The sequence below is a fragment of the Falco cherrug genome, chromosome 11 (assembly GCF_023634085.1).
Source record: "Falco cherrug isolate bFalChe1 chromosome 11, bFalChe1.pri, whole genome shotgun sequence".
Taxonomy (NCBI): domain Eukaryota; kingdom Metazoa; phylum Chordata; class Aves; order Falconiformes; family Falconidae; genus Falco; species Falco cherrug.
The window spans coordinates 5,335,269-5,360,239 of record NC_073707.1 but is presented as its reverse complement, the minus strand read 5'-3'; the positions used below and the strand labels follow the sequence as shown (position 1 = coordinate 5,360,239).

The 24,971-nt window shown below is 44.3% G+C and overlaps 1 protein-coding gene across 6 annotated transcripts in view; it reads right to left on the bottom strand.

The window, feature by feature from the left end:
• Positions 1-21,902, bottom strand: part of PAK2 (p21 (RAC1) activated kinase 2) — a 47,801-nt gene extending 25,899 nt beyond the window's left edge. The window contains exons 1-2 of one of the 6 annotated variants that reach the window (XM_055723294.1): positions 21,744-21,902; positions 13,424-13,490 (exon numbers count right to left, since the gene is read on the bottom strand). The gene's annotated coding sequence lies outside the window, so the exon portion shown is untranslated. Of the gene's footprint in view, positions 1-454; positions 608-3,067; positions 3,329-5,468; positions 5,616-13,423; positions 13,491-21,339; positions 21,607-21,743 lie in introns of those variants that run through there. The other 5 variants (XM_055723296.1, XM_055723295.1, XM_055723298.1 and 2 more) reach the window with 5 other exon arrangements.
• Between the last annotated feature and the right edge of the window lie 3,069 nt (positions 21,903-24,971).

Genomic DNA, 24,971 nt, shown 5'->3' with positions numbered 1-24,971 from the left:
AGTCATTATCAGTGTCATTTAAAAAATTCAGGATAAGACAGTGCAGAGCACTCTCAATTATAACACCTGATTTTCCAAAGTATAAAGATTGTGCTATACAGTGCCTCAGCACAATACGTATAACTCACAATATGGTCTTAGCAGAACTAAAAACATGTGGACTGCCATTCCCTATCATTTCACTGGGTGGGTGAATACTGCAAAATCTGAAAAAAAAGAAAACCAATCAGGCTAGCAGCCTGAATTCAAGCAGCACAAGAGCACACTGTTTTATGTCGTAAAGCTCAAGACAGATTAAAATTAATTATCATGTAATTTCTGTTCAAATACCTTCAGAGCCACAAGCAGCACAAAGCAAAGTTCTGGCAGTGCAAGTAAAAGCTGGACATGTGCTAGCTGTCCCACCTACCTAAACCCTGACAGGGAACAGCAGTCAAAGCTGTGCAACACCCACCTAGACAAACCTGCCTCTGAGCCCTCTGCCTGATGAGGGAGCGATAAACAGCCCTGCAACACTTGAACATGTCTGCAGGGATGGTTGTGAATCAGACTGATTCCCATCCTCCAACGGTCTTCCAAATTCACTTGCTGATGGCTCTTTCAAATGTTGCAACTTAACTATAGGATCTTCTGCATTTTCCAGTATCTACGCTGCAATATGAGGAAAAAAATTTAAGAACCCTGCAAACGTAACAGCAGGTCTACCCACAGGGATTTTAATTCCAAACACTCCCCTAACAACACATACTGTTTGCACAAAGTGCATGCCACCAATTGGAGATGGACAAACTTCTGGTCTGTACCACCAAATCAGATATATGGTGTTCAGTCTTGTTGAAGTTGGGCTTGGCATGATGCAGTACAGGGGACCATAATCCATTTCCCTTGTGCTAATTAAATCTCCGAAAAGAGTAGGATATAGGGTGCTTAGCTACCCAAATGGGAACAGACATAAAAGAAAGTGCTCCTCCTTTTGAACAAAGAAATACAATTAGATGGTTAAATAAACCATAGTAGATAAATAAGCATATCACAGAACTTTTAACACCAAAATTATATACTCTGTGAAGAAAGCAACATCATGAGCAGTGTTTTGTATTTTTCTGATATAAACCCTATTATTTCTTCCATCTGTGCAGGTTTTTTTAAGCTGCTTGAGTAGCAAGGGTAGGATGTAAGGATAAAAACTAACCCGCATCTGAAACTGGACAAGCACAGACTTGGCCCTCCAAGCCCATACTAATTCCCCACACGCTTCCTTGGAGAGCGCAGTCATCAAATTAACAATGCTGTAATCAGGCTTCAAATTTAAAATAAAATTTAAAAAAAAACAAAAACAAAACACATTTACTGCTCTTTTGTTTATATATTTTTTAAATAAAGTTCTCGGCATAGAAAAAATTCTTAATTTTCAGTGACACAAGCAGTGCAAGTCAGCTCATCACATACTCATTATTACAGCTTCTTATCTGAAACAAATTACTCCTAAGCAACCTGCGTGCTCAAGAGAAGAAATTTTTAAGCAACAGGCTGGACACAAGTATATGGAAATCCAAAACTCATCCATTCCAGGAGAAAACCAGGCACTTCAGCAAACCAGCACAACAGCATCTGTGCAGAACCCTCAGAGCTGCAGCTCTGACCAGCTGTTCAGTGTTCCAAGGTGTTCAGGAAGACCCCTGACCTCGCTCGCAGCCGAGCCCAGCAGCAATACCGGGGGCTGCAGGAAGGCAGCCGAGCTGGGGGGCTGCTAGAACAGACTGGAGTGGCAGAAAGAGCTCCAGCATCGGCTTCCCACCAGAGGGACAGGCGCCGTCATTCGCAGTTAAACAAGATCCTTCAAGTTCATTAAATCTGTGGTTTAGCAAAATCTCAGGTTTTAGGAAAAACTTAAGAGACATGATTTATTTAATAACACAAAGTAGTATAATTTCTGAGCAGCTGTTTCAAAGGCCTTTGTTAAAATAAATTGCTAGATCCAAAACCATTCTGCAGAAAGGACCATTTCAATGCACAGCACCTTTGAATTAATTGTTTAAATAAATTACAACAGCTCCACTCACAACGGACCGCTTCAGGAAACGGAAGTCTAACCCTTCAGCCATCATTGGAAGTTAAAAATCAATCGTTTTGTTCAGGTTCAAATCCAAACAGCTAATCTCTTTCTGACTGCACTCTTAGCTGAGTGCAGAAGAAGAGGGCAGTTCCCTCCCCCTTATCCTTACCCTGGCTTCATTCTGCAGGGAAAGTTTGCACAGGATCAGGAAGCACTTTTGAAATTGCTGGCAGAGGTTTGGCATTATGGGCAACGACTGGAGGAAGGATTAAAAAAAGAAGGGGGGGAAAGAGGAGTGCAAATATACCCTGAAGCTCCTTTTTCTGCTCTCTCACTCTCCCGAAGAGAAAAAGGAGCCTGTTCATCTCTCAGCAGCTAGGCGTAATCGCTTTTGCACCATCACCCACGTGGCTGCCTTGCTGAATCATGGCTTGGAAAGGGAATTGCAAGGACCAGGGGGAATTTTCATTTTTTTCCAGTGCCTGCCAGGAGTCTGTATATTGGCTAAGGGGATGTCAGGTTCATATTTTTCTGACAGAATCAGACAACCCAATTAATGGTGGGGTTTTTCTGGAGCTTGGCTGAAAGACATTTACTAAAATGGTTAACCTAAGTTTGAGCAGCCTCATAAAGGTATGCTGAATCTGAAAGAAAGATGACTGAAGCAGCAAAGGTAACATATTGAAGAGGACATAATCGGGGGAAAGGGATTCAGTTTCATCTTTGCCAGCAAAGATAATACCAGTAATAATAATGTATTCAAGCACATCGGCATCTCCCCCACAATCACAAGTCTCACAACATTTAATTACAAGAACTAGAAAGCAATGGAATGAACCACAGAGACAAGCTGTGAAACTGCCAACAATACTTAACTACAGACTTCAGATAGATTCATTCCCAGCACAGGACAGTACTGCAACCCATTACACGCCAAAAAAAAAGACACAAAAAAGAACTAAAAGCTTTCCTCCCAACAGTTCTGCTGCTTACTCCACAAAACATACTCACAGGTACCAGCGTGGGTGACCATAAGGCTCCGATTCTCAGTCCTCATCTGCAGTATACGATACTACTCCCAAGAGCTGTTCCCTCCTTTTACCAAAGGTTTCTTGCCCTGCACCAGGGCAGCAAAAACGGAAGTACTCTCTTCGTCCTCGGCAGCTTTAGACATCATCATAACACAGACTGCCGCAGTTGAAGAACAAATGCATTCTCTCCTCTGCTGCAGAGGCAGCAAGCGGCCAGCCAGGGTCTGTGCCATCCTAAATCACTCGCTACCAACAGTAGGAGACCTGACCAAGTTCCTCAGAAGTGCAACTCTTCTCTTTCTACTTTTTCCGCATGAGGCTGTGGCAAGACAAGCACTGGGAAACTCCTTTTTTAGCTTAACCCACCCTCTTCCTCCCAGCCCCTTCCAGAGACCTGCAGTGACCAATTTGCACGTGCATTCAGAGTTTCATTTTTACAACAATCTTCTAGGAGTCAGTTCTGCTGCTCACTAGCTTTCTTCCTTTTGGGGAAGAAAAGGGCCCAATAACCTACAGCATACCCAGGCCACAGAAGAGAGACAGCAGTTCCTGTTGCTGCCATCAGTGTGAAAACACCCTGCAATATAACCCTGACAGCGAGTACAAGCTAGAAAGTAAAGTGAGAATTGGGCAGCATTTTCAGAAAGCTGAGGAACACAGGCTGCTGCAGTGCATTACTCTGAATGTTCTGGCTGTGAGTTGTTTTTTTTGTTGGTGTCCATCCCCCCTGTCCCTCCCCAATATTCCCCCTTGTGTGAGCATAAAGCTGGGCTGCTTCCTGACGAACTTCCCAAGTACAGCTCGTGTGCCATTCCTAGCTCCCTCGACCGCCCTCGTGATCGGCACCAAGGCTGCCAGGCACTCCGGTCCCAGCTGAAGCGGTGTGCTGGTGTGCTGGCTCGGCAGCAGGCTCGCCATGGAGGCCCCTCTCAACCGCAGGGCTGCTATTTAGTTCCTCTGACTTCTAAAAAAGGACGAACATTTTTCTTCTCAAACTGGTTTGCAGAATGACTAAAGGGAAATAAAATTAAACTGAAGACAATTTTCCTATCTGCTACAGTGCACAGTCACATTTTCCCTGGAGCACTCGAACAGATTCAGTTTTAAATACGCATTATGCATGCATACACATCAATCTCACAGCGTAGTACTGTAAGGCCCAGAGCAGGGGTAGGAAAGTGGTACCACGCATCAAATTAAACAGCTGGTGAGAAAGCCCTCATATCACAACGAGTTGAATTTGTCTTCTTAAGATGTTGATACTAATGTATTTCAGGAGCCTAGGCTGCGTCTGTATTGCACTGCCTGGGATCCAAAGCAAAAGTAAATTGGACTACAGCTTAGGAAAAAAAAACCAAAACAAAACACATGAAGCTCTGAGCTGTGTGATAACACATACATAAATTCCTACTCTTGGCATACAACATCCTGGCTTTGCGCTGCATTTAAGCAACAGACCTCCGAGGAGCCAGAACTACAACAGTGAAATAAATCAAATCCTCTGCATGAGCATACCCTGACAGGGGGCTCACAAAGCTGCAAATTGAACTCAGTTCTGTTTACTGCAGGTAAAAATTACTCGGGTCATTCACTATCAAAGGGGCAACACAAACATCAAATTTAAGTCTGTTTTGCAGGGTTGACTAAAAAGCAGAAGTAACTAATTTCAGGCTAACAATGCATTAAGAAACATAACCACTTTGCTTTTGAAATCATAGTCCTTGATGTGCCATTACATTTGCAGAAGCTTATTGAGACACCACCTGAACTGCTGCAAGGAGAATGGCACAACGGGCCAGACACGGGCAGCAGGCACAGTGCTTGAAAGCAATGCAGCAAAAGCACCTGGCGTCCGACCGAAGGAACAGAGGAAGAAAAATTAACATATCAAAAGTGAAAAAAACCCTGATGGTAAAGTGCACTTCCCTGTCCCTGCTGCAGCAGAGGGCACCCGGGTTGAGAAAAGTTACCCTTACAGCAATCTGTATGGCGGCAGCTGTCATTTGCTGTCTTCCTATGGAGCCCTGTAGGGTGTTGCTGGCAACATCTGTCACACACAAAGAGCAGCATCCGGGACAGCCAGGACCACAGCAGAGGAAAATAGCAAAATAGGTGTCTCACAAACAAATCTCCGAGGCAGAAGATGTCAAGTGAAAGGAAGCACAAAGTAATTAAAAACAATACAATAAAAGAGCTAGTGTGTGATGCTCCAAGAAAAGACCCATGTGACAAGACATTTAAAACAGTCATGTGCCACACTGGGTTTGAATTATAAAAACTCTTGTTGAAAACGTCTGCTGACTCATTCCCAGTCCGTTGACCCCCAGTGGTTTTGGTAGCCAGCTGATCTGCAGCCCCTCCACACCACCACCTTTTAATACCTGGAAAAACACTCTACTGGAGGAGATGAGACTTGATGCTTCATTATTCTGGAAAAGAGGGCAAACAGATCTATATATCATGCAGTTTTTAAGTGGAGATCCAAGGCTGCTCGTTTCATCAGATATTCCATTTTCTTGGATCAAAAAGATTTGGAGTCTAAAAGCAGAATTAAACAACTGCCTGAGTATTTTTCTTTTCCCCCTTTCTCCCCGCCCCCCCCACCTTTTTTTTTTTATTTTTAAACAGGCTCCTGTTGAGCAATAGATTTCCTGTGATTAGCTCACTTAGTACTGATTATAGCTCACTTCCTCCCAGGGATTAGCTGAAAGCAGCTTTCTGACAACTTTTTATTCAGATGGTGCTACCTAGCCACAGCTTACTTCCTGCCCCATCCTAACAGCATGTTAGTTCAGCAGCTCATCAACTTGAAATTATTTCACCACTGCTGAAAAATTCACAGAACCAGCAAGTCTCAGGCTGTCTTCTCCACAAAAAGCAAAACTTTCCAACTTGAAGCATTTGGATCCATGAGATTTTTTTTAATCCAATCCAAAAAGGAGTTTTCTGGAACAGTATGAGATTACCTTCAGAGACAAAATACTTACGTCTTCATTTCAACTCAGAAAAGTTGCACAAAAAAACCCAGCAGTAGCAGGTGAAGAATTACTTTCTCACAGACGGGGCAAACGCAGTCAGAGTTCTTCTGCCTGCCAGAAAAGGACTTGTGCAAAAGCAAGAAGAAGAGTAACCTTAATAATGGCCAGCAAGAGCCAGCAGTATAATCTGTTCCACCTACAGTTATTAAAAACACACACAGATGCTCTAATGCAACATGCAGCTGTCAAAGCCTTTCCACCTCTTAAAAGGCAGGCATCAATCTCCACGGGACTTGCTGAAACATCCCTTTCCAGCTTTAGGGGATCCCAGATAAAAGTGTTTGGTCAATGCCAAACCACATACCTGCAAAAGCCACCAGTTATTTTTATTTAACTTTCCCTTACAGGGAGGGGAGAGGAAACTAGACTAACCCAAAATACTCCAACAAGCACAGATCTCCCTAATTTACAAGCACAAACAAGCAAAATACCCCCTTCAAATGATGCAGTTGAGAAAACACCAATAAAAAATATGTGATCACATAAATTTCTCACAAAGATATACAAAAGGTCACATATTAACCAAACGGACTGCTCGGCACAAGCCTGACCCACTACTGGAGCCAGTAAATTGCCAGCATTTTTTTTTTTTTTTTCAAAATTAACAGCCACCAAGCACCAATTTGCCTCCTTCAAAGCAGCAGGGCTACAACCGTGAAGTTTCTAAACAGGTCCTCTCTTGCTGTCTTCCTTTTACCACTGCATGTGACAGAAGCAATGCATAATGCTCCCACTCTAACAGTAGTATAGGAGAACCTCAGTCTTCTGCAAAATCAGACTGGATGACACATATAACATACCCAGTTAAATTCTTTCCAATTTGCCTTTTTCCGAGCCCTCAATTGCCTTTTGATTTTTGCCGAGTCATGCAAATAGAAGGGAGAACATAGCACAGAGAAAAAGAACAGCCATTTAACTGCCAAGTGAAGAAGAGAGTTAGGGGGTGGGGGGGTGGGAGCATGGTTGAACAGAAGAAATAAAAACAGAAAGGAAACTACCTTTTGTTCACTAGAAGGAATAATCTCTTGAAAACTGTGATGAGGTGTGCTTACCATCAGCCAATTTATGGCAGACAAATATTCATGGGGTATTTGAAAGGGTTGCTAGGGCTGCCTGAAGAAAAATATTCTTCAAAACCATTGCCAAAATACGTTACAACCTAAAGCGATTCAACTATTTACTCCTTAAGGCACTCGGCAGATGTGCAAAGTCTTGCACTGAAAATGAGCAACCAGTCCGCAAAAATGTCATTTTTTAAATAAAAACAGATCCCAGTCTAAGAAGCGACCAGTGGTAGGCATCATTTTGTCATCCCCTGGACAGCTAACACAAATGAGCACGTTCCAGCTAGTGCTTCTTCACCACGCAATACTTGCAGGTAATCCAGCCTCACCCCTCAATGCAGGGTACATCTTCCATATAGTCATTGACAAGACAAGTGAAACAGGTTACAATTCTAAGATTCTGGCAGCCTTCCAAAGTGGCAGATCAGATTCACAAAGTCTGTATATATAGCAAAAAATCCCCACACAAACCAAATCAGCAATACCAGAAAACCTGGTAAGGACTTCTCCCAAATTTTCAACTTTTTTATTATTTGAATTGGGGAAAGGGTGATAATTTCTCAATTATCAGCTACTTTTCTTACTGAAAAAAGTATCAACAGGGAAAACTCAGAAGAGGCACAGACCAGAACAAGGTGCGCAAGAGTCCTGATAAAAAAAAACATTAGTTCATTGAAAATACAAGCAAATTGATACTTGACTTCACTATATACTGCTGCCACCTGCAAGTCTTGTGATACATCCCCACTTCCTCCCTTTAAAGCATTCACAGCGATCAACTCCCACCTGAATATTCATTTCTGCTTCACTAAATGTATTTGGCACTATTGAACTGTGTTGGCATATTGTACCACCAATGAACTAGAAACCTCTTCTCTGCTTTATCGCCTCTGAAACAGCTCAAACACCACTGACGACAGTAGCAGAGAGGCCTCAGAAGTAACCTCCCAACTGCCTTTATTTCCCATTTCCCCTAAGGTTGGCAGGAAAACTTACTCGACAAGGTTATGACGTCATTATTGCCAGCTGACGACAGCAGCACACAGAAACGAGCCAGCCAGCCGAGCCAACAGCCGCAATGCCCATTCCCACCTTGTTCCAAGAGGCAGCCCTGGCAGGGCCGCAGAGCGCAGTGGAGGAGGAATTAAATGAAGCGGGACCTATTTCCACCCTCCGGGACCTATTTCCACCCTCCGCTGCAGGGATGGGTAGTTACCGCCTACCAGCTGAACCCAGGCCACACTTCGTTTTATGCAGCCCACAGCCACAGCTTTCCTTCAACGAACCATTGTGCAAGGCTGCATAATGATAACGTACTCAAAGGTGTTTGAAAAAGCCTATTCAACCCTCAACAAGGAAATTACTTACCCCTGCACTACCTACTTAAAAATCTGACTCAACTAAAGACAGACGAGACAGCCCGCAGCCCGCACATCACATGCAAATCCATGATTCAAGGTGTTTGTGCTTACTCATATTTCACTAACTTAGAAGACACTTTTCAGCCTTTATTTTCATGAGCTGAGGTTTTCTAAAGATCAAAGGAGAATGGGAAAAAAAGGGCAAGTAGGGAAAGTGTACAAGAAGAAAAAAATTAAGTCTGCATTTCATCATTGAGATTCTCTCTTAATTAAACTTGACATTTACAGGCAGGGCGGGATCACGCATTCCAGAGCAAAAGTTATTTGAATAAAGGCTACTCTGCATGAGGTACCTATACAGCTTGGTGCACTTTTATATTTCTAACAGCGTTCACAGCCATTTAACCTAGCTAACCACCACTCAGTAAGGCAATATAGTTCTAAAACCACCAGGCTACTGATGCTGTGCGGAGCAATCACCAGTAAATCTAACAGAAAGCAAAGGCTTTTTTAACCTCCGGAAATACTACTGGGCAATGGTAAAACAAGGCCATGGCTTACTCATCCAGATTAGAGGTCCAGGGCTAACTGGAAAGAGAAGAGGAAACATGCAGTGTGTACCAAGGTGGCAAAAAAAAAAAAAAAAAGCCAAGCATCCAAGATTAAGGGATCCATCACTCCCTCATCACACTGGTAGAGCTGTCAAGTTTCAACTATGGAAAAAAGGAGTAATAAGAGAAAAGATGAAGGGGAAACAAGAGAGAAATAGTTTCCCCAAGAAAAGCTATCTTTTTCATAAGCAGGCAGAATAGAGCTCGCTCTTTCTCTCTAGTGGCTGGCAAGGCTTGCTTCAGCTGCAGCTACTGCTAGCCGGTAACGGTAACTGCATCTCCGCTCATCAGCCCTGGGGGCCAAACACTTGACTCTTCACACAGCGCTGTCAAACAGTGCTGGCCTGGCATAAAACCTCACAAATGTGAAATTCTGCCTCTTCCAAGTTGGTTTTCCCAGCCATGGTGCACACCAGCGGATACCAGTACAGCGAGCTGCTAAATGATTGCAACCACTTGGAACAGTTTGCCAAAACCCCTATGTGAGCAGCCCCAAGCCCGAGAGGCTTACTTCTTCATGCTCACACCGAACATAAATTCAGCCAGAAAGAGCAACGTCTACAGGAAATCAAATGCAGTACCTGTAAATACAAGCAGCACTTGAGCATGGCAACAGGCCTTTCAAAAAAACCCCACGGAGATGGCTTGAGTGGACATAACTCATTTCCTAAGCATATTCTAGCAGCATCATACAGAAGACTAGAGATCATTTCACCTGGGAAAATTATATTTCATTTGTGCCATGACAGACAAGTACAATGATTTCTACACACTCAAACGCCTACATGAGCGGAATTCCCTGAAGCATCCCATTTCTGCACCAGGCAAGTTCACTTGCCACTAGCTGAAAAAGCTGTTTGTGGCTACTATGCACAAACTGTACAAGCCTTAAGCCCTTTCAGAAACACACACAGCTTCTAAGCCTCACTGTTGCCAGAATAACCTAAAAGTATAAATAGGTGCAGCCGTCTCCAAAGCTGTAGATAGCACTGCTGCCACCAGCAAGTTCAGCAAGGTCTGGCTCCCTCGACCCCAACCAGGGTCCTGCCCACATCAGCAAAACTGGTAACGCCCCCACCATGGCCAGACTGCTTTTGGTAACAGGAAAGTACAAAGCAGTGTTCAGTGCTGCAGTTATTTGGAGGAAAACTGGGAAGAGGGGACAACAGCAAACTAGTTTCCTTGCAAGGCGTTAGCAGGAGCCAGCCGTAGATCTCGTGGGGGAAGCAGGGCATCCTATGAGTCTGGAAATGAGGCTGTCAGTTTATTAAAACAAGAAAAATCCAAGCGAAAGCAACACAGGAAGGGTCAACCCAGTGTTTCTCTACCAACAGCAGCTCAGGACGGTAAGATGGCATTGGATCTTAGTAAAATACACCCCAGAGCTCTGCAACAAAACCTCACAACTTCTGCCCACAGCTAGTTTGTACAAATGTTTCAATATTGTCACATTCAGAGAGAACTTCAATACGCTGCTGATTTTAAAATTTTATACAAAGAGAGACAAGTGATTAGCCTATATTTTCTTGGCATATTTAACTCTATGAGGAGAGGTAGAGATATCTAGATAGGGCATGCAACCAAATTCTGCAGTCATCGCACCCACAGACAATCCCTTCCCCATTATTTCAAACAGCAATAAACAGTATGAAAAGCACAAGCTCCAGCTGTCACAACTCAAATCAACATGAATTCAAGGTATCAACACACGTAAAATTTTGGACACAAAGACCTGTGTTCATCAACAGAAAAACAGCAAACTAATACCTAGAACAACTCAGGGAAAAAGCAATGAGGGAAACTGGCTCTGCAAATCATTCAGCCGTATTCACACCCCAGAACTCTTTTTTTGTGATACTACCCTGGTTTGCCTGGTATGCTGTTACAGATTTTCTACTTTAAAATTACTTGCACACATACAAGCAACACATTAATGTACAGTTTAATGCAGAAATTCCCTGAAATTTGGGCAGATGCTTTGCATATCTTTCAGGAAGCCTGGCACTTATTTGGAAGCTGGAAAGAAAAATTTGCATTCAAAAAACTTGCTGCCAGAATGAGGTTTTTAAATTAATGCTCTCATTTTTCTTTTTTAAGTCATTCCTAGTAAAACTACTCTCACTCTTTGCACTCAAATAGGTTTCTATCTAAAATGCTTGAAGAAACTATTCCAAACCAACTAGAACTGGTGCACAGGCTACAAATGAAAATATATTAAAAAAGAAAATCAGCCAAAAAAAGCTTAACATTGTATCATAAGTCAAAAACAACACATCTTTATTCCTCATATCCTCATGTGGAAACTTAGTTTTTGCCAAGCCTACACAGCAACTATAGAAGCCAGTAAGCAGGAGGAGGGAAAAAAAAAAAAAAAAAAAAAAAAGATAAAAAGCCCCGACTACTTCCATTTATTAGTACTACTACATACACTTCTTGCAGTTCACAAATCAAACGTATGGTAAAAATATCCTGAAAATACATGCATGTAAATAAATTTACAATGGTTTAAACACCAACTGTGAATGGTTAAACAAATTTATCAAATTTTCAAAGTGATGTAATACATCCTACCATTTTATGCTAGCACACTTCACAGAATTTACTATTTTACCCCAGCTTTACTGATGGAAAACTAGACACAAATTATCTCTAGCCGTCTACAACTGTTTATACATTATGCTGCAGCACCAGGACCACAAAAATTGATTTTATAGATCAAGAATGAAATACTTTTTAAAAACTAAAAATACAAAATTAAGAACAGTTACCAACTGAATAGACAAAGAGATTGTAAAAATTATAACACAGGATAACCAGCACCCTCTGAAGCAGAGCAGCTTCCAAAGGAAGCTGTCAAGTTAAAATATTTAAACAGCTGACAAAACATAATACTGAACTTAGAAAGTTGCAAAAGACTTTAAAAACCTCATATAATTGTACAAATTATAACAGGAGTTTAACACAAGCACATACGAAAGCCAATTCGTGTGAAGGTCTCTATGACTGGTGACAGGTTGTCTTTTGGCATCTATCACATTGCTAAATTTATACAAGATGTTAAGCAACTGTAAATGTGATCCTATTGAAGCTATTACTCAAAGTGTTTCCTTAGGGTATTTCATACTACTAGCATTTCAGCTATCACAGCTAAGCTGCAAGGCCTGAGCTGTCTAGGCAAGGGTGCTGCAGTACTGCAGCACTTGTGGAAGTTTAAACTTAATTTGCCCTGCCAGCTCTACCTGTAATAACTACGTACCAACCGGTTCAGTAAAGAACGAGTTAGATTATGGGCAGAATTCTAAGATTCCAGTGAAATTGTTACAGAACAAGAGTAAAGCTTCAGAAAATGCATTTTTCTGATGAGGCTCAGGCATTTACATATGAAAGGACGCAGTTTTCTAACCCAATTCTACCTTATCATCTTGCCTCCAGTAACAGTTGTGCAATTATAAAGCAGCTGAAGATGTCTGAGAGGATGAGATGGAACTCACATAGACCAGACCTCAAAGACTAAAGTCTACCAGATTTACAGGACACAAAAACTCATAGGTGAAATGTAGGCTTCTGTCCATGAGGTCCATCCACACCACCCCAATAAAAAATTAAAGCTATTCACTCCAACAGAAATAAGAGATACCCCACTTACCTGAGGGGCTCCAATTCCATTGCAAGAGATGCGTGATAGTAATCTGTCAGGGGAGACATTGCTCATGCTGTGCCATCAACACAAGAACTGAAGACTCGCATTATAGCGTTACCTTCATCTTCAGCCCTAGCCAAGCCCTGAATCACAGGACGATGAAGGATCTATCAGGGAGGCGTCACTCTGTGATAATCTACTCCTTCCTCTGGAGGTACTGCAAAACCAGGGTACTGCAGACAGCAGCTGAAGCAAGGCTTGCACTACATCCCAGCTCCAAAAGGCCATTTAAGAGAGTCCTTACACTGAAGCCGATATCCATCAAAAAGAGACTGCAATCAGTACCTTGGGTGAGACACAGCGATAGCCTGACCCAGCTCAATTTTATGCCTTCCAAGTCTTCTGCTTTTTAATTTACAATACTATTAGCTGCTGGTACCAGGAAGTCTGAACATATGCACGAGGGCATAAAACCTTTTTTGTTGCAACAAATGAGCATGGAAGACTTACAAATTCTGTGATTATGAAAATTCAAACACACTTTTATTGTAATACACAAAAGAAGACTGTCCTCTTATAAAATTTATTGTAACTATGGAAGAAGTTAACCCTAATATAATACCTTTAGAAGTGGTCAACTTTCCAAGAGCTTGTCATCTACGGGAAAATTTTCTCAGGTCCTTTCAATTCTGTTAAGAAAACAGGAAGTGAATTTCAGTAAGCCATTTCCACGGAGTGAAACAGAGATAAAAATCTCTAATAAACTTGGCAACAAAGAGAGAGTCCACAAAATATCAGTCTGAGCAGTCACTTGCCACCAGTCTTATCACCATGCTGCTCACTGAAAAATGGCCCATCATCCTCCGCTGACCAGGTATGTATGAGCACATAGGCAGCACATGTGAAGCCAAAAAGAAAGCACTGATGATACCCAAACCTCCTTTAGGAAATTAAAAACATAAACAAGAGAAAGGGACAATTGTGACCCCAAATGTTGAGAATTACTGACAAGTTATTTGACAAAATGGCAAAACCATTAAGGGTTAGGAAGAGAAAGCTATTTCAGCAGCATAGGAAACACGATCATGCTCATTTAATCAGAGTGACACAGAACAAGATTTACATCTATTTTCAATCGTGACCAAGATCCTCGAAACAAAGACATTTCTCCAGTGAAGGTGCAGTTTTAAATTTAGAAAGCTGGCATCTCACTTTGGCCTGTGGGCTTTGGAAGGGCTAAGAAAGTAAAGTACAACCATCACCAGTCACCCAGCCAAATAAGACCTGGTAGAAAAGTACTACTGATTTTCAATCCAGGGCAAGGAGGATCCCCAACAACTCATGCTTGAAGTGTTACAAGATAAAAGTCAGTGCCAACCATGCATCCAATAAGTATCTCTTAGCAGCAATGAGGGAATGGAAAAAAATATTGTTTCAATCCTGTTGGTGTTAATACAAATTTTCTTTTGCTGGAAATGCAAAAGAAATGCAACACTACCATGAATTAAAGAAAAAATAAAAATCATTCCCTCTTGGTATTTTCACTTATCCTTCATTTAGTTTTTTCTCCAACCCTCTTTCCAATTTATTTTTTTAAGACACTGAAACATTATTACATTAGATACTCCAAGCTCTAGTAATACTGCTGTGGGCAGGCTATTATATAGGTTTACCAGGTGTCTTAATTTCTTCCACAAGTAATACTCAGTCCAGTTTCACCAAGCATAAGTACATTTACTTTTGCTGAAAAAAGACTGTAAGACTTTCCAGCATACAAACAACAAGCCAAGGAGAATGAGAATTTTTCCTCTTAGAAGTAAAATAATTTACAGTGGAATAATTATTAATAAATAAAAAAAATAAAAGACATCACAACCACACAGTAAAACACACAGCCCTACTTGTGATGAAAGTATCCAAACCAGCTATACTGAACTACTCTTAAATTTTTATTTTCCATTTCCAACAGCTACCTAGAAAAATAATCTGTATCCAAAATCCTCAACACCAATCTCCTCAAAAAAAAAAAAAAAAAAAACCCACCCAAAAACCAACCAAACAAAAAAACCCAAAACAAACCCAAACCAGTACTATACCACACATATAAAAACCCCGCAAATAGGTCTAGAAGGGCTGGGCAGAAGCAGCAGCATTCACAGCAGCACTGACTCGCCAGCACTGCCAACACTACTTCGGTTACTGCGAAACTGTCCTCAACCCACCGCTCTGCCGTCCACTTTGCAACATGCCAGAAACAAAACGCAGAAGGTACTCGCATGAATTTCCTGAGCGCAGCAGTCAAGGCCATCTTTACCACAGCGGATTACTTCGTAAGCTTGGACATTTGTATCAAAGTGCCTTAGCTTGTTAGCACCAGATTAAAATTAACTCTTCTTATTGCTAAATATCTTTGAAAATCCTGGACTTCACAACCAAGACAAGCAGAAAAGACTTTACTAAGTATTTCACACTTAGTGATAATGTCCCAACTCTGAAAATCAAACATTTCTCACAATTCATTTTCCTAATAGTTACAGCTAGCGTTTCACACACTGAAAAAAAGGCATTTTTGAAGTAATAAATCATTTAACAACATCAGAAATCTACTTTCTATGCCACAGAAAACAATGCTAGTATTTTGTGACAAGATCTACAAATAAACACCCATTTGTTTGCTTTGCATTTGACCTGAAGTAACATTTCCAAAATCTCAGAAACACCTGTGAAAAAAGCAGGAGCAGAAAGCCAGGCACGCAACTCTCCAGCAGCTATAAACTGGGCCACTCGTGTCAGATCACTGAGCAAAATTTTCAAGCCAAGTTTAACATCAGTGATTCCTTTTCCATCAGTTCAGTTCCCTGACACAGATCACCACGCTCAGGGATGCCACAGCACAAGCTCACTGGAGTCAGGGTTTGGGGAGAGGATGACCTTCTCCTCTCCCCTTCCAACCCAAATGGCTGGCTCCCATACCTACCTAGGTGTAAAATCAAGCAGCATCCCTCACAGTCAGGTATTTCTGGTCTAAATCAGGCACAGCAGGTGGACTTAATGTCCTGGGGAAAATCTCGAGCACTCAGCTTATTTAACACTAGTATAAAACATCAAGTATTTAATGAACTGCAATTAACCTGCTGGCCCAAAGCAAGCACACACAGTACCAGCCATCTGAGACCACGCAGGAAGTCAGCCAGGCTCAGAAGACTCAACTAAGATCCAAATGTTTTGCAGCTGCCCAAGCTGAGCATTAACACCATTGCTACGTTCTGTATTCCCATGCTACATGAGCTGCAAAACTAAAATCGCATCTTTTTATGCCACCAAGTAGCCGCTGTTGAACGAGGAAGCATCTCTCTGCACACCCACAGCACACCAACACAGCAGTGGGAGAACTGCCTTAGCATGAGCATTTAGACCAATGTTTCCATGTAAGTCGGCCAAAAAAAGCTTATGGACACATAGCTGGGACTCCGTGGATGACTGTCCTCGCCCTTTGGTCCTTCATCCTCCAACACCTTCAGGGACTGTTTGCTGCTGGCATTTTAGGCAGCCTCCAGGCTGTGGGACTGATGTGACCTGCCTGTAGCAAGAGAGGGAGATCCTTTCCATTACCTCCTAAATTCCAAAGAGGCCCTTTTCAAGAGCACCTGGAATTTGGCCAGAATTTTTTTTCCTCAAGTCTGATAAACATTTTTGAACATTTTGCCTGGATTCAGTGTAATTCTTTGTCTTAGGAATTCCTGATTGGTCAAACTGTTTAAAACAGAAGAAAAGGTTGAAAGACTCTTACATTTCTTCTCCTTTTACCTTTTGAGTAATGTTTTGGAATTATAAAAGTTGCTCACTTTGAATTGTTAACATAACTTATTACACAGTTTTTATTTTACACCCTAAAGCAGGTACCACACAAGCTGAAGTGTACTTTCAATGAGCTATTTCCACAAGAAACTGCCCAGGCAGCTTCTGTCTGAAGCCCAAATCCCCAGAAGACCACTTTATAAGAGGAGGGCCTTTTAAAATAGACACTTAGGGGAAAGATATTTTCATTCCTCCACGTTCTGACTTTATCGGAGACATTTTCAAGAGGAAAGGGGCTTAAACATGCAAAGATGATTTTAAAAAGCATCTTCCAGAAACAGCCTTTTCTTGCTCTTGCCCAAGAGATACCTCTGTTAGTCAAAGCAGTTCTAGAACGATTGTAAGTGAAGAACAAATACAACAGAGCAGAAAGTATTACAATTGTTTCTAAAATAAACCCTATGCAATTGGATAACTGGAAACCCTACAAACACTGACAAAGTCCCATGGGTATACACCCAATAATCCAGCACCAGCACCTATCACAGGAAGCAGAAAACCTCAGAAAAAAAAAGTAGAAGTTGAATTGGAGACACTTTTTAGTACATTTCCATTCCTTAACACACCTGCCAGCTGCTCTCATTCTGGTTCACATGATGTTAAATCCCTTTCTTAACATTGTACACCACTTCTAAATCATAGTCACCATTGCCCTAACATGTTAGTTCCTTCCTACAGCTACTTTTCTTCGAAATGAAAGTACAGAATTACAAAGTATTAAACCTGTCTTATCAAAATAACTCCTTTAAAGATAGGAAACAATTTTTGCTAATTGGCAGAGAGAACAGCCCTGACCAAAAATTCAAATATAGTATAGTTATTGACAACAGGTAACCATGTATCTTCCAGGACAACATCCAGTATTTCAGTACAAACTCACGCTGTTTAAGCATTCAGCTTTGAGCAAACTTGTCATTGCCAGAGCTGCACCAGCGCTGGGCATAGATCTTATGGGAAACAACAACAATCTATCTATTATACCCAGTACTTTCTGGGAGTCTTAAAAATACTGTATTTCCCTAGTAAGGTGTGTTCATTAAAACAATTCTAAGCACCAGTACATCATTAGCAGCTGAAGCAAATTTGAAATTCATGAACAAAAATTAGATACATGAATTAGAGAATTTCAAAATTCACTTGTCTTGCCTGAAGAAAAAAAGAAGCCTCACCAATTTCTCAAGTGTTTCAGTATACTGCAACCTCAGCCTTTCAAAAGCATAAGGAATTCTTTTTGTGAATTGACAGATAGCATTAATCACCCAAAGTGTATCTAAACAGCAAAATGAAACTTGTCAATTTTAAGGCTTGTTCCTAACACATCTCTGCCTGCCTGCCAGGTGAGACATTTTCAAAGCCCAATTAAACCCCATTCCCAGCTGAGAAAATAGAAAAAATGATCAACTTAAAAAAATGGCAAGTCAGATACAGAACTGGGACCAAAACCAGTGTTTCCAGCTCTCAGTGACACTGTCCACTACATCAGTCAAAATACAAGCATTAAAGTGTGTATTTTCCCAATAAAGTAAGGCACAACTTTAGGTAAAATCATGCTCTGAGATCTCACAAGCCTTGAGCTCAATCTACACCTCACCATCTGGCCCCTGTTCGCTAGGTCACTAGATCTCTTATTCTCACCTGAAACCATCCGTTACCTCTTACCACCTGCATTTAAATACAGGTAAGAGCTTTCTAAAATCTTACAGGATGGCAGTCTCAAGACACCCTAATTCCAAACAGCAAAGCACAGGAAGAATCTTTAGGCCTTCAGGGAATGCCGCAGTGTTTCCTTGCTAAAAGGAAACTGCCTTCAAAACCGGTGCCTTGCCCAGGGGTTTCTTGCACTTTGCCGTAAGGCAAGTACCCAGGAATCCTTCCCTCTTTCCCAGCTGCTGCCTACCACAAGCACGGCTGCTCTCACACCACGGCAGGAGTCCAGAGCTTCCCCCTCTTGCTCACACATGCCCACACCCCTTCCCCCATGGCCTTGCTAGGCCAGAAGGCTGGAGAACACGCTGATTTCTGCCTAACAAAGTCCTGCGAATGTGGAAAGCTTGCAGGAGATGCAGCCTCCTCCATGGCGCTTCCCCAGTCAAACTGACCTTGCAGAGAGGCAGAATCAACACAGCACCAGCCAAGCGCTGCATTAAGAGGACTGTATCGTTTCCAAGAGGCAACCTGGTAGCTGAGCCTGGCACCCAAGGGCTTCGAGTCATTGGTTACCTTTACCAGCGCTGCACTTCACAGGGCAAGGGGTAACCTCAGTGTTTGCAATGTTGAACTGAACTCAAAAGGAACATTCAGTTACTGTTACTACCACAGCAGGTGCAGAAACCTCTCCAAGAGGACATTGTGCAATTACACTCTCAAAGTCTTGGGCTGGACAGTCAAATCCGATTTAGATTGAGGAAGGAGGTGTCTCCTTGAAAAAATAACAACTGAGCTTGGTGCAGCCTTTCTGAGTCTCTCTACTCGTCCAAGAGAGTGCCTCTGCTTTGACAAGAACAGAGCAGAAGTGATCACAACTACTGCATTTCTGGAAAAAGAAGGCAAAGCTCCAACAACCACCTTCTCTTGGCAACTCGTTGCTTTTTCTCAGCTGCCAGCAGAAATGCAGTTGAATAGGACGCATGCTAATACCTGGTGCCTGGCTGCTGAAGATCTCTCCTTCCTCTTGCTCCCCCCATCACCATACCTCCGCTGCCTTTCCCTCCTGCATGCTTTGGCAAGTCAACTTGCTTTCAAAGCTTTCTGCCTGCATCCTGGTTTCTGACCCCAGGACTTCCATCACTGCTGGCATTATCGCTGGGCCCTGCCATCTAGAATAGCGTCTCTATAACTAGGGGTTGTTTTCAGAACAAATAGCTTTTTCATTGTCGTGGCTGCTGCACAGACATGTCAATAAATGTGTGTGTTGTAAGAAACAAGAATATACTGGCACAAAACTCACAGGGAAGCTCTCAGTGCCTCAGAAACCTCCTAATGCAGAAAACAGATAACAGGTGGGGGCAAATCTAAACCGAAAACCCAAGACTGATACAAGAGCTCTGAAGCAGAACTCTCTCTTCTTAATAAAACACATAGACCTAGATTTGGATCCCTACAGCTTTCCACACCACCACAAGGACAAAATCTGCAGCATCAATAATACCCTTTACACATATTCTAAAGTTATTTAAAAACCAAAGGTGCTTGAGTAATTTTCTCTTTTAAGCATAACCAAAAGGCTGACTCAAACAGTGCAAGCTTGCATGAGTTTTTAAAAGGATACCTTTTAAAACAAGCACAAGATTAGACCTACCATACATGGTCAAAGCATTCACCCATCCTCCCCAGCACCCATCCCAGAGAGGTGGGTGAACATAAGCAGGTGCCTCCGGAAAGAAACTCCCCTAACTTGGCCAAACATCCAGGTTGTAACTCGGTACAAATTTCATTTCAGTACATCAGCCTCTGACAAGCTGCCACACAGCAGCTCAGAGAGCACACGCCTTGGATGCACCAAAACACACTGCACAGTGTTAAAAAGTGTAAGACAGACAGAGGCATTATCGCCCATTTAATAGCCCAACATTTTTTTCCTTCAACAACTATGTCTGCACAAAGCCAAGTCAAATTTCACATACAACTCGGAGTAACTCAGATCTTCTGTGCTGTCTTTCTCAAGTATTTCTGTTCTGGCCTCAAGAACTGAAACGCCCAACCAGTGAACTGCAGAACAGGCTTTTCCTTCCTTTACAAAATATTCACTGAGTAATGTTTTAAAGTGCTTCTCTTATCTTAATGATTCCACTCAAAAACTCATAACACAAAGGCTTTGCATTTTTATAGTTCTAATGTTGCTTCTATCTCAGTCTATTAGTCTGTAATAATGAAATGTCTGATTTGTCAGTTCTCTGGTACCATAAAACTGGAACAACTCATTTGGTTACATACGGATATTTCTCAACCTGCCTCCACAATGTCCGTGTGAGTTAAATTACCTCCATCTCCTAAATGAAGAAACTGAATCACAAAGTAGTTAATTCCCTGGTTTTTTAGGGAGGTACCACTCCAGGGCTCATATTATGAGGATACTCCATGGTGCAAAGTAGATCTGAAACTTTCACAAGAACATGCCTGCTTTTTTAAGTATAAAAAACACAGCCCAAAAAAAAAGACAGGCAAAACCAGAGAAAGACTGAAGTAACACGATAAAAAAACCCATGATACGCTGCGTTTGAATTGCGCCTAACATTGCTATTGTTGCAAGACCTTCAAAATAATGATGATTAAAATACTGCAATATCTGAACCACCTTTGCTCACCCCGTGGCAGCCCATGAACCGAGGTATTTTGGCTGCCGGCAAAGCACGACATTGCTCCTTGAAGGCCAGCTGATGCACTCTGCTCCCAAACCAACTTCTGGGCAGCTGCTCGCACATACTGGGCTAAAACAGCCTTCACTCGCCCTGCTCCCCGAGCCGCTTACCACTAAGCAACCAGACCCCCCTGCAGGGCTTTGGCAGAGCGAACACAGAAAGCAGGAGCAAAACTACAGCAGAAAACACAGAGAAGAGAAGAAACCAAGCAGGTGAGGGGCACGAAGAGCCACGGTTTTCAGCCGGCGCGGCAGGCGGGGGGCTACGGGCACCCCGGGCACGGCAGCCACGGCATGGGCGCGCCCCCCGCCTGCCGCGATACCTGCGCCGCCCGCACCCGCTCCGCTTCCGCGCCTGCAAATCCTCACGGGAAAACCCACGTTAACAGCCACATCCACGCCGACGTTCCCCGCCCGGCGAGGTTACCGAGGTTCTAACCGGCTCCCCAAGGACTCGGAGAGCCCGCGGACGGCGGCGGCCCCTCGCAGGGGCTCCCGGCGGCGGGGCAGCGAGGCGGGGCCCGCCGCGGCCCGCAGAAAGCCGGGGCCGAGCTCAGGCCCCGCCGCGCCGCCCTCCCGCAGCCGGCCCGGCCGCCCTGGGTGCCCGAGGCGGCGGAGCCAGCGGGCCCGCGCTGCCGGAAGCGCCGTGAGGAGCCGCCGCCCCGCGCCCGCCGCAGGCCCGGCCCGGCGGGCCCCACAAAGGACGGGCAGGTGGGAGCGGACTCACCGGGCTGGGGCGGCGCCGGCCGCCTCGGGGGGACGGGCGGGCTGAGCGGGGCGCGGCCGCCACACGGCGCCTCTGCAATGGCGGCGGCGGCGGGACCCACCGAGGCGGCGGCGGCAGGAGCCGGAGGGGGAAGCGGAACCGCCGCGCGTGGCCACAGCCCGCGAGGGCGGGCGGGGGCGGGGCGCCGCCCACGCGACTACAACTCCCGGCGGGCAGCGCGCCCGCGCAGGAAGGGCCGCGCCGGGGGCGCGTGGGCGGCTGCGCCGAGGGGAGCGCGGCGGGGCGGAGGCTCCGCCCCCCCCCGCCCTTCGCCCCTCCCCCGAGGCCCCCCCGCGCCCCCCGCCCGAGGCACAGCCGTGCTGCCCGCCGGTCGCGCCGCCCGAGCGTTATACACGATTTCTTTTGCTGGGGGACGGTGGGCTGCACCGAGCTGCAGGGCCAGAAGCTCGCAGCCCCAGGGCAACAGAGGGGGCCGCGGCTGAACTGGCTCTTCTTCCCGCCTCGCTTCCATCTTCTGGCGTTTCAATCTGAGATTATTTCCTCAGCGCTTCGTTTCATGAGGAAAACGGGTTTCGCACGGCACAGGGGCTTCAGGCGGTGCCAGGGGTCTCCCGAGGCCCCCCCCAGCTCCCCGAGGTGGTGGCGCGGGGGCAGCCTACCCGCTCTGCAGCCGGGTGGGGAAGGGTGAGCACACCAGGGTGATGGCCTTCGTGTTCCTCCTCGGTGCTGTGCTCACTCTTCCTCTTGCCCTGAAGGTACTGGAAGGGGCTCATTTTTTGTATCAAAACAGCTGATGACAAATTAACCCTTCTCCCACCAACTTCCAGGTCCAAAAGTCCACAGGGCTCAGGGCTCGGCCCTGCTGGTGCAACCAGCATGCGTTGGACACGCAGCAGCTTCCCACGTTGCCTCCTACCCTCGGTGACCTAAGCCACTGCTCTGATGCCCCCAGGTCCCAAGAGATGCAGTAGTAACACAGCTGAGAAAGCAGCGTATGTGCCCTCGAGACTTCTTTGCCAAAATTCCTGTGACATGTTTAATCTTCCAGATGACTTCCCCAAGCACCCACCTGTCCTGCAGCCTTGGACCCTACCTCTCAGTCCAGGCCTGAAGCAACACCTGATTTTTCTTTCAGAAGGATGTGCACCAGGCAGCTCCTCTTCATGAAGGCCTTGGGGGAAAGCAGCAGGCTTCCACAAAGGCTTCAGACCTCTGTGCAGGTCCTGGCACGAGGAGTACAAATCAAACCTTCCAGCTTCTGTTGCTTTCAGCCAGCATTTGCTGGCTGTCTCGTCTCTTACTCTCCACGGAATTACTGCAGAGCCAATGGCCACAGAAAACTTGCCCCCATGGACCTGCCTTGTTTCAGCCCCTTTCTGCCAGGACCAGTACCTCAAAGTGACCCTGCTGTGGCTACTGGAAACTGCTCTGGTCCGCTTCCTACTGCAGCCAAGGCCATAGCCTTTGCTTCTCTTTGCATATTGCTTTGTTACTTTCCTACTCTGACTCAACTCTATTAAATCCTTCTAGGATCAAGCTTTTGCTAATACATCTCTGCATGTACCTCTCAAGAAACACTGCAGATTTCTATACTTCACGATTCCCTCAGCTATACCTTCCTTCCCTGTAAGGTAACCTTGCCTCTCCTCGCTGCTTCAGCCTTGTACCCCTAAACCCACTTGGCTCCTGCTCCAAGCTGTTTTCAGAATCCTTATCCCCCGTCCCATTCTTCTATCTCCCTCCCCAGGCAAACTAGGGTGCGGGTTTTTTGTTTTGTTTTGGGTTTGTTCACCCATTCATTCACGACTCAGAAAGTCTCAACTCCTAACATGGCCTTTAACACGCCTGCAGCTTCCCCTTTTCTCGTAATGCTCTGATTCAGTCCTTGCACACATTAACGATGGACATATTTGTGTCCAACCCTTACATCTATGTCTTCTTGCTAAGAACTCACAGCCACCTCATTTCTGCCTCCAAAGCTGCCAGAATTTTTCCACAGGGAAATGACTGCCTTACAGCTCATCTTTTGAACCTGCCAGGGCAGCTGCATCCCCCTGCGTCTGGCACACCACCGGGGCATGCCTGCTAAATGCAGTGCTTGATTAACAGCAGTAGTTTCTGGTATGGGAGAGAAAGTTCACTGGCAAATCACTTCATACTTAACACTACAATAATTATTAGACTTATTTACAGATTTTAAAGAAAAACATGTCTACTATATTTATAATACAAGTGCTATGGATTTAAAAACAGCGAATATTCACTATTTGCCATTTAAAAAGGTCCGTTGAGAAGTACTGCAATTTCTCTCATATTTTACATTAATTAGTATTACTCAAGTTCAGCTGAAAAGCTTATTAGTGGGATCTTGATGAATTTAGATTCACTTAGTGAGCCATGCGCCAGCCAAACTGACTAGTGCGCATTTAAACTGAAGTCACTGTTCAGTACTGACAGTGCCAAGCCCCCTACAATTCAAGCCCCTCCTGCCTCCATTTCTCCTACAGCATCTTACTGCTAACGTGGCTTTCCCTTCTCACATCTCCACTTGGACAGATTTCCAAATCATCCACTTACATATTTTTGCCACTTGCAATATTTCTTCTCGTTTGTCCAAAGGACATTGCCATCTCCTTTCACTAGGCTATGCTATCAAGCAGCTTGTCTTCAGTACGGAACTCAATCTGTGATTTCCAAATGGTATTATCTTAAATGATGTTAAAAAAACAAAAGTGAGCTTTCAGGTGATAAAGACCTGCCAGAGCCAAGAGACAATCTGGAACGTTGCCATTGCAGGGATCAGATTGCAACATAGAATTACTTACCTGTGTAAGAGAGACCAAGCACTAGAACAAACAACTCCCGGAATTAAAAATCCCACTCGGAGACAAGCATTACAATACTAGTCCACGGCCCTGCTGCGCCGATGTGGTTAAACAGGCCGCCAAATCGCCCTGCAATTGTTCTCTGTAATTTCTCCCTTCCCCCAAGCAGATGCAGCGTATGACTCCTCTGAGGTAGCGGATGAAGTACTGGCGCAGCCATCATCATTCAGCACAGTGCAGGGAAAACAAGAGCCTAGTGTCAGAGCACTTGCCAACCTGTCGTGGGCGAAGTCACAAGACGAGCTCTCTATTGAATTCCAGCAGAAGCAGAAGAAAGATGCCCAAGGGATCCTGAAGCTACAGCTGGACAGTGATGAAAGGTCGATTCTGCGGATGAGAAGTC